This window comes from Pteropus alecto, unplaced genomic scaffold (assembly GCF_000325575.1).
Source record: "Pteropus alecto unplaced genomic scaffold, ASM32557v1 scaffold359, whole genome shotgun sequence".
Taxonomy (NCBI): Eukaryota; Metazoa; Chordata; class Mammalia; order Chiroptera; family Pteropodidae; genus Pteropus; species Pteropus alecto.
In genome coordinates this window covers 163,684-176,931 of record NW_006443119.1, presented here as the reverse complement: position 1 = coordinate 176,931, position 13,248 = coordinate 163,684, and the positions used below count along the sequence as shown (strand labels likewise).

The 13,248-nt window shown below is 46.9% G+C and overlaps 1 protein-coding gene across 2 annotated transcripts in view; it reads right to left on the bottom strand.

Moving 5' to 3' along the window:
* PIGR (polymeric immunoglobulin receptor) overlaps positions 1-6,339 on the bottom strand; it is a 17,531-nt gene extending 11,192 nt beyond the window's left edge. The window contains exon 1 of one of the 2 annotated variants that reach the window (XM_015597834.2): positions 6,240-6,339. The gene's annotated coding sequence lies outside the window, so the exon portion shown is untranslated. Of the gene's footprint in view, positions 1-6,084; positions 6,211-6,239 lie in introns of those variants that run through there. The other variant, XM_025040471.1, reaches the window with a different exon arrangement.
* Between the last annotated feature and the right edge of the window lie 6,909 nt (positions 6,340-13,248).

Genomic DNA, 13,248 nt, shown 5'->3' with positions numbered 1-13,248 from the left:
TATGGGTGGGTAGGGTGGGGGTAGGGGAGGTGGGCAAGATTTGAACCCAGCTTTGGCTGGCTACAAAATCCCCAAGCACTTGACCTCTCCCACTGCAGTATATCACATCTCAAACTCAGCAGCATGCTTATCCCTTGTGCTTATTCCTGTTATTTTAGAGCCTCCGTTGCTTATCAAAGCATTGTCATTTACACTATTTCATTGGAGCTTTATAACTCCCCCTTAAATAAGTCAGAACAGATATAATTATAACTCTTTTCTGAATAAGAAAATCAAGATTTTGAGATGCTGAGTGATATGCCCACGATTTCCCGGAGACCTGCTTGTGAGGTCAGGGTTAAAAATGTTGCTGTTATGGCCTCTGTTATCCTTCTTGGTCAGGCCAGGCAGACAAAGATAGAGAATCCAGGACAAGACAACTCAGAGGGTGCAGCACACATGGACCTTGTCACATCTGTGGACACAGACCAAGGCTAGAGAGGGTTGAGGGTCCCAGGGCCCAGCCCAATTACAGCTGTCCTCAGGACTCGAGCTGCAGCCTAGAGGAGGAAACAGGAGTCCTCACTTTCCCACGGACTTTGACAGGCTTTAAACTTTGGAATGGACTTGACAGTGAGGGTGCTAAAGGAGAGAGCTATGTTAACAAGCACTGAGCAGTAAGGAGCCCCCATAAAGATAAGGAAACTTGAAACAATAGGGAGTCCAGGACTGATCTCCCAGGCTTCCCTCCCTGCTTGGGCCCTCCCTGTGACTCCCTTCACTAGCTTAAGCCAAAGGCAATAGAGTTGTTTATCTTGGTTATTTCTTTTCTGTGAGGGAATTTCCCAGCAAGGAACCTTTTTATTTCCTTGTGGAGATAAAGGTATTCTGTTTCTCTAGTTCTTTGGAAGAGGAAGGGGAGCAGGTTAGGGGAGGTGGGGACAGATATGGGTATCAAGTGGCAGCTTGAAGTTCCTTGATTCTGGTTAATTGCCCCAGACCTTTCACAGCAGGCCAATGATTAACTTCTGGAATGGGGCCTTAGCCAAACACCAGTGTTAGCCCCAACCTAGATGTGCTCAGGGGACACTAGCTGGGGGACCACCAGAGTGGGCACCATGGGTCACCTTGGGGGAGGCTTCCAGGCAAGAGCAGGTGTCAGAAGGTTGGGAAGTCTGTCTCCTCCGGAACACGTGGGATGGGACGGCGGCCGAGTCCCAGGGAATCCACCATCCGCCATTTTCGCTGGCCTTGTATGCACTGGCAGGTGGGAGGAAAAACTGCCACATGTGGTTTTAAGAGCCCAAACCAGCAGTGGTTCTCCTTGGTTCTGGTTCCTGTTCATACCTTTAGATAAACAATGTTCCTAATACGTCTGTGACACAGGGGTGGGTCTTCCCATGGGTTGAGCTGGGGGATGCAACCCTCCTCTGGATTGGTGAAAGAGATTTGCCCTGGGTTATAGAGAGTCAGACACCAGGTTTTCCAATGGGAGTCCTGACCTCCTGCTGAGGCTTCTTATATGTGTGAGATGCTTGGATGGTTGTGGCTATCCAAGTCAGGGGAGGATATATGTGTGTACCCATTACTCTTTGCACAGCCTCAGGCCAGAGATGAAAACATCAAGCATGCACAGCTGGAAGAGCAAATCTTGTAGAGGGTGACCCTGGCGAGAAAACATGCAGCCCTGTCCCAGGGTTGATGATGGGAGGGCAAAGGCACCCATGCTATCGGTAGCAGGAAATCTTTGCCCAAAGCTAAGCTAGAAGCACGGTTTTTCTGCTAACAGCTGAAAGAACCCTGGGTTTTGAAAATTATTAAAAATCCCTTCTTCTCAAAACCAGACTTTCTCTCAAACCTAAGAGATTCAGGTCTCATGAAGGTCCCAGTTTCATGGTGGCTGGAGCTGTATTTAAAGGATTTGCTTAAAGAAGGAAAGAAATAACATTTATTGGACACCAATTATTCTTGCCAGCTTCTTATCTGACTTAATCTATTATTACAGCAACCCAAGAGATAGTTATTATTATCTTCATGTTGCCAGATGGGAAATCTGAGGGTTAGAGAGATTTTTGGCCCTAAGACTCATAGAGAATAGGATCAATACCTTATTATGACTCTTTGGATGAGCAGAGAGGCCCGTTCTTTTGAGAGATTCACAGGCTAGTATATCATGCATGAAGGCACATTTCTGGTTCTTAAAACAAGAGTTGTTTTTTCATTGCTGAGGTTGGAATGTTCTGGATCCTTCTCGTTTTACCAAGTTACTGGCCCTGATATATTCATAACATATGTCTACACAGTTGTGGATTGGGACAGGGAGAATGGAGTTTGCCTCCTTATAACATGAATTTAGCTAGCTTCCCTGCAGTTAGAGTGACAGATCTTCAGCTCCCACGGCTTGGAGTCCAAACCTTTGCTCGTCTAATCTTAGGTTTCCTCCTTTTTCAGAGGGAGTGGTATCTCCTGAACCAGGTCTTGGCTTGGCTGCTGATGAACCACATGGTGTTCAGCAACTCCAGGGGCTCCATCTGCTTGGTACACAGCAGGAAGTCAGTTGAGGCCTCACAGCCCCAAGGGCTTCAGAGAGAATAGAGAACATGCACAATGGAGACTCGAAGCCAAGTTGGTGGTTTCTGACAACTTCCTGTGAGTGTGAACTTGGAGGAGCAGGAAGCTGGGAGCTCAGAGGAGTGGGGAGAGGCTGGCCAAGGAAAGCCCCTAGACTGAATGACTCTTTTGCCTACTTCCTCTACTCATCGCCTGAGTCTTTTTGGGACTACACTCTCATCTCCCATGGGTGCAGGGGCTGAACACAGACTAGAACAAGCCCAGAAACTGTAGCACCACTAGAGAGGGAGAATAGTCTGTGTGGTTTGGAAGAGCCTCAGACTAGTGATGACAGGGGGCAGCTTAGGAGAATTTATGAAATTTATGTAAGCCCTGGAGTGTGGGAGAGTCTCCAAGTAAAGGCAAAGTAGGGGAAAGAGAATCTAGCCAAGGGGTCTGAAGAATGTATGAGATGGAAAGATCTAAGACTTCTGGTCCCATCCCTGTCAAAGTGCTATTAATAGAAGACTTAAGCAGAAATTAAGCATTTGAAATACCAGCTCCATGATGCTCTGAGAATAAACCTTGTGGATTCCCGGATGGCCTTTCAACAAAGACTTAAAACACCCATTATTGACTCCATCCCTACCTACTGTGATGTGCAGATATTAGTTTCACCCCCTCTACCTGGTGGAAGGCAGGGGCTCCTGGAAGGCAGGGGCCAACTAGATCAATCTCTCCATCCCCAGAGGGCCTCTCATGAGAGTGCTGGGCAAGGAACAGCTGCTCAGCAAAGACCGATGAACTGGGAGTGGTTACATCCTTCACATCTTTTCTCTGAGAAGGGCAAAGTCAGGACTAATTTCTCTCACTTTGGCAAATGACTTCTTGGTTCTGGGGACTCAAGGGACAGTAATATGAAGAGGAACCTGCTCTGTCCCAAGCTACAGAAGAGCTCTCCCACTTGGGCTTAACTCCCTCATCTGTAAAATGGGTGTCATAGTCCCTGACTCTTTTAGATTAAGGGGCCTCTGTGGGAGGGGGAAATACGGAGGGAGATAATAGGATAATGTACGTGGAGACACTTTAAATAGCATGAAGTGCTCTTCAATGGTAAGAGGTTGCAATTAGTCAAGCACAGGAGGACCGGGTTCGTATACAGTTGCTATGCACTTGGAGAGTGGCACAGAGCGTGGGCTCATCAGCTTAGCTCTGAGCTCTCTCATTTGGGGGCTGTGTGATTTGGGGGCAGTCTATTCAATCTTTCCGAGCCTCAAGTCCTCATCTGTACACTGGAGATAATCGTACCTAGTATAGAGAGTCACCATCAGGATTAAATGAAACATATGTAAAGTCTTCAGTATGGTGTCAGGATTTAAAAGATGTTAGTTCCTGTCCCATCTCCTCTCTAAAATTGATACAGGTCTCTCTCTCTCTTTTTTTTTTTTTTTCATCTTAAAGTGAGAAGAAAATAGAAGTATATATTTACTGGGCATCTTTTGAAGACTGAGGGAGAACAGCTCAGATTGGACCAGCAAGGCCAATAGTTATAGCTAGCATATACTGAGTAATTTCCTAGTGTTTTACCTGCATTGTCATTTAATCTGCAGACACCCTAGAAATAGAATTAAATACGCAAATTCATTTCACAGGTGAGACAACTGAGGCAGAGAGAAATAAAAAATTTGGCCAGAGTCACACAGCTCTTAAATGACTACAATGAGATTGAAATTCAGGTGTTCTGGATCAAGAGTATAAGCTCTTTGCCACTGTGGTATGCTGCGGAGGGTCTTGAAGCAGTTGGGAGAGGAGGAGCAGGAAATCCATTCTTAGAGAAGTTAGTTCAGTTTCTCTCCTATCTGTCTTTCATAGGAAAGATAGTTCCTAAGAAGAGACACCTGAATGCAGACTTAGGTGCCAACAGAGAAATTTCTTCCTGGAAAATAATAATAGCCGCTATTTATTTAGCACCTACCATGCTTAGGGTATGGTAAGTCTATTTCCTGTAACCAAATACATAGTCTCCAAAGCTTCTTTCTGCTTCATTATGCTGTGTCAGTGCCAGGGAATTTGGGATCCTGGTCCCAGTCCACCCAGAGAGAGGGAAAGATATAGATGAGGGAGGTCTCTGCTGAACACGTGCATGGATAATACTATTTTAAAAAAAAAAAAAAGTTGGGTATTTTGTTTTCTAGGTAATGTCCAAATATCCCATGACCAAATCAAAATGGTTGTTCCAAAAAGTTGTTGTCATACTTGCGGGTTACCTTATCCCACCCACACTGACTCACAGAGTCTTAATTTCCTCAACTATGAAATGAGATCATGATACCTTCCCTGACTATGTCTCACGTTTGTTTCAGGTAGGAATGAGATGAAGCTGTGAAAGCCCATAGCAAGTGGATTTACTATGTGGTAGCTGCTGCTGTTATACTGTTTATAAACTACTGCCAGGCAGACCTGGAGGTGCTGAGGGACAGTAGACGCTCTCCTGACTCCTGGTTCATTGCTCTTTCTGTTCCATCACCACATCCAGGCCAGGGAGAAGGATGGATGGAGAGTTCCAGAGCTGCCTTCTACCCTAATCCATGAATCAGTACATCTCCAGATGTTAAGGAAACTATAATTCCCTTAGTGAAGGGAGAATAATGGTGAAGGCTGTGTCCAAAACAGTGTCAGCAGCTTGGTGGCCCCAGGCCTGGGAATTGTTCAAAGGGAATTGAGGATGGTGGGAGCCGTAGCTTGCATAGTTGTCGTGCTGGTTCCCGAGGGTGCTGTGATGGCTTGCAGGTACTATCAGGAGGGGTAAGGGGAAAGCACAGAGGGAGGGGAAGGCTGTGTCTGAGGCCTCCCGGCTGCAGAGCCACTAGGAACATCAGGACTCTGAAATGCTGCCTGTGCCTGGGATGGGGCTCTGCCCATCTTACTCACTTACCCTCGGAGGACCTAATTTTTCCCGCCTGAGCAAGAGCAAGATGCGATGGTGAGACACATTATGTCTCGATGCAGCGGGAATCTGCTGGGGCAAAGCTGGGTTGAAATTGGAAAGGATCTCAGAGCCTCCTCGAACCCCAGAAGAGGGACTGCATGCCCTTCCTGGAAAGCTGGAGGAGGAGAGCGTCAAAGACTAGAAGAGTCGCTGCTGTGCACCAAGCACCTTATGTGTAATATCTTATCTAGGTCTGTCTGATACTCAGTTAAGTCCTTGAGTAATTGAACTAAATTGAAAAACACCAAACAATTATTTGGCTCTACAGTTTTCAAAGCAATTTCACACATATTTTCTCATTAGAGCCTCACATCAACTCTAAGTGATAGGTATTATTTTTATCCACATTTTACAGGTTAAGACACTGAGGCTCAAAGAGTGATCAGGTGACTTGCCTAAGGTCACACAGTTAATGGAGAGTTAGTAGAGAATTCAGGGGCCAAACTTAGAGGATAACTTCACATGCTGACCACAGACATTCCTTATTCCTATTTGCTGATATTTCACAGAAACTGGGGGCTTCCATACAGGCCTGTCCTTACTCATCTCTATGTACCTCTACTTACCAACCACACGCTCAGTCCCACAGGCTGCAGCCCTTGTCCTCCTCACTCCGCTCTGGGAAGCTGGGAGTTGTGAATGTAGGGAATTGCCTGAGCAACCATCCCCGTCCCTTCCCAGATGGCATCCCATCCACGGATCCCAGAGCGGCCACACTTACTTTTAGCTACTTCCTTCTCTCCCGTTGACTCAGTTTCGAGGGTACAGCCTGCTGGCCAGTTCACAACCCCTGACTTCCTAGAAGCTGCCAGCAGGACACTGGATGCTGCCGCCAAAACTGAAACTATGTGCAGTGCTTGACCCACACCTGGGTTCTTAAAGAGACACTCTCCCACAGGCATGGCGGCTGGCCAGGGCACGTGACGCTCACAGATTCCTTGCTTTCCTTCCCTTTTGGCTTTCCTGGCTGTCTCCATTTTCTTCCTCTTAGGGGGACTGCTATGTGGGACTCCTCCATCATTGTAGCTGTTCGAGACAAGACATCTAAGCACGAAGAGCCTTTTCCGCTGCTTTCTACCTGCAAGACCCTAAGCAAGTTACCTCCGTATGTCTTTTCGTCTGAAAAACAGGGATAGTAACACCAAGTCTATAGGGATATAACTGGATGTTAAATGTGAAACACCTGGCCCCGGGCATGGTATGAAATTGATATGCATTGGGTGGGCACAGGTGGCAGGAATGGCTCTCAGTCCTTGAATGCATGTCCCCATCCACGCGGGAACACAGTCCCCTACTCCCTAGATTACTTAGCCTGGATGGGTCAATTCTTTATACATCTTCTGCAGAGCTCCTTTACAAGCTCCAGGGCCTCTGGGAACTTGGGGGACCACAGCTCCTTCCTTTTCCCTCCCTAGAGGAATCGAAGACTCTGGCCGCTTCTGGGATCCCCTGAAAATGGCGAACCTTCAAGGTTTGTCAGGACCTGGGCTTGTGCCATAGCAAAAAGAGCACTGATCTGCTGAAATGGGGTGAAAACCTCCTTCCCTGCTTCAGTTAGTCCCTGGCGGTCTTCTGGTCACGACGGATTAGAATTCCCAGGCATTCCTCAAATGATTTTGGCAGTCCCGTGTCACATAGTGAAGCCCACTCCCCAACACACACACATTTGACCCCTCCACCCCACACAGAATCCTGCCCTGTCCTACCTGCACAGGCCTGCCCAGGCTCTCCCTCCAGTGTCCTACAGGCCAAACCCCAGAAGGGGAAGGAGGAAAGGAGAAATAGAGACCCGGAAAGCACAAGGCAGTCAGAGCCCTGGGTCTTATTTTAGCTCAAATTCACTCACTCATAGGTATCTACCTGCAATCACAGATTTAGATGGCAAGTATTTTCTATTATGGAGCTTAATTTCAGACCCTCAACCCACCATGACTAATGTAAAAAAAAAAAAAAAAAATGACCTAGTCATTTCCAGGCAAACTCAGTCCAATTCAATGATATCTCAGTCACTTCACTCCCAATTTAAAACTCCGTCTCATTTTGGATTTTTTTTCCTTTTTGTCTCCCTTCTCTCTGGGGTTTATGTGAAGTCTAGTGTAAATGGGCATGGGTGAGGGGTGAGCAGCTTATGCTGAAACTCCCGTTGGGGTGGCGAGAAGGAGTGCCCATTATTTTTGTCTTGCTTTGTCGTGGTTCTATGTTGATCTTGTGCTCCACAAGGAAATAGTCCTATCTACTGAGATGTAACTTGTCCTGCTGGTCGGTGGTCTTTATCCTGATCATTCTAAGAGGTCTGTGGGCCACTCTATGCCTCCTTGTCCCTTCTTCGGGGATCCTTGGAGTAGGACTTCCAGGCTCTCTTCCTTGCCCTCTGTGGGTGCAGGGTGAGTTTGGCTCATCTGCATCTTTCTGAGGCCTCTGGGGGATCCTGAGCAGCAGGGCATCATTCCCCACAACACCCCTGTGGCCTTCTGTGCTCCCATGTACCTGGGGCTGTAATGGATATTGGCAAGACTGCTGACCACCAAAGTTGTATACAGAACAAGCAAGGTGCAGACCCACTTTGCTCTGGCATCTCTAAACTCTTCCGGATATCTCCATCATTGTCAGTCTCCTCTTCCCGACTATAACCCTGGACTAAGCCCCATGGTGGTGGATGGGAGGGCACAAAGACACATCAATAGCTAGGTCATCTTTCTTTCCCCTCTCCAGTTCCGAGGGTGATATTGAGTAGGAGGCTGGGTGGAGATGCTGGCGGGACAATAATGGGACAAGCCTAGTTCTGCTAGATTTTAGCTCCTTTCAAAGGTTTTCCTCCTTAGACGTCTCTCCTTTTGAACTCAGTCAAGATGTTTGTGGGTTTCATTTTCTCATTTTTCATGAACTCACTATGCCCAAAGCAGGAGATAACTTGTGTCTAGTCATCTGGGCTGGAGTAGGGGTTAAGGGAAGCCCACTGAATACCAGGACGGAAACTAGATGACAGTAGGGAAGGAAGGAAAGAAAGGGGAGGGAGAGAAGCACGTCTATGAAGTTGTTGCTCCTTGTGGTGTCTTAGGGGCCCAAGATCTCCTTCCCCACTCCCTTATTCTATGATGGTTGAAAGTTTCCTAGGTAATGTCCTGGTGTGTGTTCCCAGGAGTCCCCAAAACTATCTTAGCAGACCATGTCTCTCTCTCTCACACACACACACACACACACACACACACACACACACACACACACACACACACACACACACACACACACCTGAAGCCCAGCTGGCCTATGAAGCAGCTTGGGGAAAGGGGAAAATGAGAAGTAGAGCTCAGGTAAGAGCCAGGAAGTCAAAACCCTGCATTCTATTTTGGGCTTAGCCACACACTAGTGGTATGATTGGAGTCCTCCAGCTTCCCCTCCCTCACTGGGGTTGCTTCATCTGGAACTCAGTGGCTCTAAAACACAGTCCCTGCCTTACAGTCCTGGGGGAGGAAGGACTGGCCAAGAAGGTCTAACAGCCCACCTCAGTAGTTATATGATAACAGAAGTCATTCTACATTTGAAAACTAACATCGATTTATCTGTTTAAATGCCCCTTTCTCTTTTTAAAATAATAATATGAGAAGCATGTAATAATAATAAGAGATCAGCTTCTCATTTGACTTTCATGACTCTAGGACTTGCCATGAGTCAGTGTGGGGACATGGAGAGCACTGATCTGGGGTCAAAACTCCTGTCTCCTGGTTCTAGCTCTGCCTCTAATTTGCTAGGTGACTTTTGCCGAATTTCTTCCTCCTTTATGTAGTTGTTTTCATCTGTTAAATGGGAGAGCTGGGCCAAATGGCTTCTAAGGCTTTTCAGTTTTCTGTATTTTGACTGAGCACGGCATTAGTTTCCTGTGGCTGCTATAACAAATTACCATAACCTTGGCATAACACAGCAGAGATGGATTCTCTCTCAGTTATGAAGGCCGAAAGTCCGAACTCAAGGTATGGACAAGGCCGTGCTCCCTCCGGAGGCTCTAGGGGAGAATCGGTTCACGCCTCTCCTAGCTTCTGCTTGCTGCTGGCCTTCCTTGGCATTTTTCAGCTTGGGGCTCTATCTCTCCAATCTTTGCCCTTCAATCTCATATTGCCTTCTGTGTGTGTCTGAAATGTTTTTCTGCCTCTCTTTTATAAGGGCACTTGTGACGGTATTTAGGGTCCACCTGGATAATCCAGGATGATCTCCTCATCTCAAGATCCTGAACTGCATCACATTTACAAAGACCCTTTCCCCAAATAAGGTCACATTTACAGATTCCAGGTGCCCATGACCAGTTAAAGGTCCAGGGAGATTTGAGACATGCATTAGTGTTCATCCCTGTGCCCCAAGGGCATGTGGTCTAACTGAGAAGTCATCACCCTACCACAACCACCACTGCCAAGGGGAATACCAGCCTGGCAGCAGCCAACGTGGGAAAGCAGTGCAGCCTTGCGGAGAGGTCACAGGCTCCAGACCCAAAACATCCTGGTTCATATTCAAGCCCTGCCATCTGCCAGCTAGGAACTCTTGACAAGTTATTTAATGTCTCTGGACCTCAGTTTTCTTATTTGCAAAATGGGGCTAATTATACTTACCCCATAAGCATGTTATAAAGATTAAGTACAATAAGTGCAGGGGCTGGCATCTGATAAGTGCTCCAACGAATGGGACAGCATAGGCTTTCAGAACAGAAAGTTACTCCCCATGGATAAATGAGGAGCAAAATCAGGAAGTGGAATGCCTTGTCCAAGTTGGCGGTGAGGTAATGGCATAGATGGGTCAAGAACCAAAGTCTCCCAGCATTGGCATTTTCCTCCACTTCCCAAAGCCTTTACTCTCTGGGTGAATCTTTTGAATTGTGTTTCCATAAGCAGCAAAAGGCTCCCATTTGCACATTCAATTGACCCTGGGAAGATTGGAGAGGACCAAGCACAGAGACCTACACAGGTCCAATCCACCAGGTTGGCATCATTAGCTTGATACTTCAAGACTTGGTTGACTAATAGAAGGGGAGACCTAAGCCATACAGTCCTTCCCCAGATCTCCACTGCCCTTCCAGCATCTCTCACTGCAGATGGTTCCTATGAATGTGGCGGCATTCGAGTGAGGTAAAGGTGGACAGATGAAATGCCTATCACTGCTATTTACTGACAGCTTTCTGCTCCCACATGCAGATCTTTGGCTGAGTCAATATTTAACCCCTGTCTAAAGTCAATGTTTAATCTCGGGCTAGTCAGCCCTGAAATCTGGTATTTCTAAGTAAGCCAATAATATAGAGTCATTTTAGTATTAATCACTGGAAAATAGAATTGTGACCGTAAATCTACCAAAGATAAATAGCAAGCCCCTGCCCCGCCTTTTAGTGATACTGACTGTTTGGGATTATCCATGCCCAAGTAACTCTACCCTCACCACCAGCAGATAATGACCTAGTATTTCCTGACCCTACATCTCACCCATTGATAAGATTACAGTGTCTACTCTTCCTGGTCTAATGTCAACTTTTGGGCTTGGGGAGAGGGTATGGAATGGGGACTACTGCCTTTGTTGCACAGCTGAGTGCTAATGTGGTCCCTAGTGTGGTCACTGTTTTGAATCCCACTAAGAGAATGGGGACTAGAATCATCCAGTTGGCTGGGCTCGGGCAAGCTTTTGGGGAGTGTCTGAGCCCAGACTTATGTTTGGAGTTCTGAGCTTTTTTTCAGGTGAATCCTTGCTAGGGGGTAGTTTGGAGGAAGATTAATCATAAACACTCCATATTTGCCTGTTGGGCAACTTCATAATGGCTTCCTGGGGCCCTTCTTAAGGGGCTTGGATCATGGTGTGTATGATCTGGCAGCATCTTGTCGATGCCAAGAACAACTTTATTTGGGGAAAAGTCAGAGGATGACAAGCTGGTGGTGGGCATGTGTGTGTGTGGGGGTGAATAAGGGGGAAGGTCTGTGACCAAATTAGCAGTTCTAGTCATGGGTAGTGTTGGAGAGGGTGACTTGCTGGCTAAACATATGCATGTGAGCTTCGAATCTTTTCCTCTTTCTACGTGAACTCACTGAATCACCTTCTTCTCCCTGACCACCTGTCTCTCTATGTCACTGTCCAGATGTCCAATCACTTATCTGTTTTCCTAGCTCTGTTGAATCCTAACCAGAGAGTGAAAACAATATTTCCTCTGAGGCTTCCTTGGAGGAAAGTGTCGGTACTCTTTATAATTTTGGCTGCTAGAGGAGTGAAGGCAGAGGCTGGTGGGAGCCCCCTGAGACTGGCTGTGTCTTGCCCTAGGAGTGGTGAACTGAACTTGAGAGAGCCTGGCACTGGAGAGCTGGCCTTGGTCCAAAGGTTCTCTCAATTCTACCTGGGCCAGTCCTAGGGCCCCAGAGAGGTTTTACTCTCTGGTTCTGAGGGGCAGGAGCAGGTGAGCCAACTTTTTCTGAGGTTAGCAAACCACTCTCTTGCTCTCTCCTACCTCCATACCCTGGCTGCGGAAGGGCAGAAGGAGGAAGATTTTTGGAGCAGATATCCAAAATCAACTGGTAGAGTATCAGGTGACAGGACCCAACCCCTCTTATAAGAGATTGGCAACTTCTTGAAGACTTGCTGCTTCCTTGTTCCTGGTCTGAACCTGGCCTCCAGCCCAAGGTTTGCCTGGCAAGCAGATATTGAAAAAATATCCCATGGTCCTCTGTAGCCTGTGCCCATCTGAGACTCAACATTCCCATCTGTACAATGGTGTACAATCTGCTTCTTTCTGGGGATATATACTGTAATTAATTTTTAGTTGTCTTCACTGCATGGGTGGAGGAAAGAGCTGGTAAAATGACAAGCTTAGACCTGTTGCATTTACTAACAAATCTACCTTCCCCGTGCCAGGCTCTGAAGAAGCAAACTCACTGATGTCTTTTTTTAAAACTCTTGTCAGGCATGAAGTACATCATATTCTGACAAATTACGGGGCAACTTAGAAAACGCCTTTGGTCATGGTAGTCCTGGTTCTCTTCTTCCTCTCCAAGATATTCAGGGTTGGGGAACCAGGAATTTGTAATATTAAGGAAAGAAGTGGCCCTTATTTGACCCTCTACACTCAGAGCAGAACTGGTAGATCTAGATCAAGACAGCACATAAGCAGTTAGTTGGTGGGGTCTTGGCCAGAGTTTGGATGAGGCAGGATACAGAAGACTCCAGGTGCTAACTAGGGAAAGTACATCTGCAACAAAATGAGACCAGGAGGCAAACGGTGCCCTACTGGCCCAGCGCCTCAGTGCTCTTGACTTCTGCATGCTTCTAGAAGTGTGGCATAAGTTCCTCTGCAGCTGGCACATCTCTGCTGCCCATCTGGGTTTCAGCTAACACCCTGGAGAGCAGGCTGTGGGGTGACAGCTCATCCTCCTGCTGATAGTGAAGGAAACAGATTGGTCTTGGAGGGCCAGTGCCTATAAAACAAACTGTGTCACTTTATGGAAAATAGAGAGCGTAGTGGCTTTGGATCCTATATGCAAGGCCGCCCACAGAGTTCATTTCCTTTTGTGTAGAATTGCCATTCTCCATTCAATGTTTGTCAAGCTCTTTGCCTTGGATTGTCTGCTCCAATGAAAAATAATCATGTAATCTGTGTCAACTTGGCTGAAGTGCACTATAGGTCTTTCCATGAAAACATCTTCCTCTTTACATCTGACTAAAACTGCTATTAAACTGATTCTGTATTTTCAGACTGCACTGGCTGGTGGAGGAGA